The sequence below is a fragment of the Pinus tabuliformis genome, chromosome 2_1 (genome assembly GCF_031772625.1).
Source record: "Pinus tabuliformis cultivar Carrire ecotype Pingquan chromosome 2_1, CPIR1, whole genome shotgun sequence".
Lineage (NCBI taxonomy): Eukaryota > Viridiplantae > Streptophyta > Pinopsida > Pinales > Pinaceae > Pinus > Pinus tabuliformis.
Genome location: NC_142299.1, coordinates 560,201,083 through 560,202,779, shown reverse-complemented (window position 1 = coordinate 560,202,779; position 1,697 = coordinate 560,201,083).

Sequence of the window (1,697 nt, the reverse complement as noted above, 5' to 3'; positions counted from 1 at the left end):
CTAAAGCATCCTAGAGAGTCCCAATCTTTTGTTGCGTCAATGGTGTTCTTGTGAGTAGTAGGAGAACTTTGATCAATAATTCCCTCTGGAGATTTGGATCTATGGTATATCTTAGCTTGCTAATAGGATCCTTAAACCTCTGCATCAATTCCCAAGCAGTCTCTCCTTTTTTCTTGAATTCTTGAACGAAGCCTCTCTTAATATCATCCACTGAAGGATTCTAATTTTGTTCTGCCCATTTGATAAACCATCTTAAAGATCTTTCTTGTAATGTGTTCTGGAACTCAATTGACTTTACATTATTTGGTGTTTGGCATGCTCTCCATATAGCTTCACACGGATACCAATGTTGTTCTACATCTTCATTCCCTCTACTAGCAAATGCAAAATATCTGGTAAAAGACCCTGCCATGTTGATTCGGGTCTATTATAAGAGCACAAATCCTTGGTTTTCGAGTTGTTGAGATCCTTGTAACCCAATATTACTAGCACTACTATTAGACGTATTAAACTAGCTTTGTATTTTTCATGCACATTGTCTACTCGTATTACTTTAATCAACTTAGCAATAGTTTTGCCAGGGTCTTTGTAAAGCATCAGGGGAAGGTCAAGGTGAACAATAACTGAGATTTGTGGATTCTATTGCTGAACTCTAGCTAATGTATCATCTTCAACAAACAATCTTATCATCACATCACACATCTCACCTTCTATCTCCTCTTCATATTTTCCATGAGTTCTTCCTTTTGACATCTTACCCACAACCTATACGAAAGATTCCTTGGTGTTCTCCTAGCTCCTATCTATCCAGTCGACATCCATTTCTTGTTCTGCATCATTCTCCATATGCTTTCCTACTTTTGGGCTCCCCGACACCACTCCTACTTGGTGGGGCCCCACAAATATTTTCTTCAGCACTTGTACTACTCTTTCCTGCTACTTCTCTGCTAGTAGCACTCTCCTTTTCACCCTAACATCTCTAGCTCTTCGCAATCTTTCTATGTCCATTCCTTTAGCAGCATCTACATTTTCCCAAATGGTAGCATTCTCCCCTTAAGCCCTTCCCCCAGTACTTGGGTTTTACGCTACCATAGTTGCTCTGGGTAAAGGTAATAATCCTTCTTCCACCATCAACATCTTAATCTATAAAGGCACTTCGTTCACTAGTTTCCCTCTTAACCCCGATCTGAACACTGCATCCACCTTTGAAAAGGACTGACAATTTTTTGCTGCAAATTCAACTATGTACCCTTCTACAGTAGTCCATACCCAAAAATATACTGGCTTCGTCATCTCACTATTCAAGTGTCGAAGTGTTGCGAGGTTCGCAGGAACCCATTCGCGACGAGCTGACGTAGCTCATTCTGGCCGACTCTTTAATTTTAACCTCCTCAACTAGTTATACAAGTCATTTGGAAACTTACACCATAAGATCTTGTACTGATCACTCCCAGCCTCTAAGTACAAAATATCTCCACTCACCTTAGAAATAGGTTGGATTTGACAAGTAGCTTGCTCTGATACAAATCGATCTACTTTGTTATCCCACCAATCCTGAATCTCCTTCTTAAATATCCTTGACACCATATTCCAAACTAGTTCTTATGATTTTAGGTCTCAACAATGGAACCATTTGTTGGCACAAAAATGTCATCTGGGAAAGACCCTAGGTTTAGGCACAAGGGGCCAAAAATGGT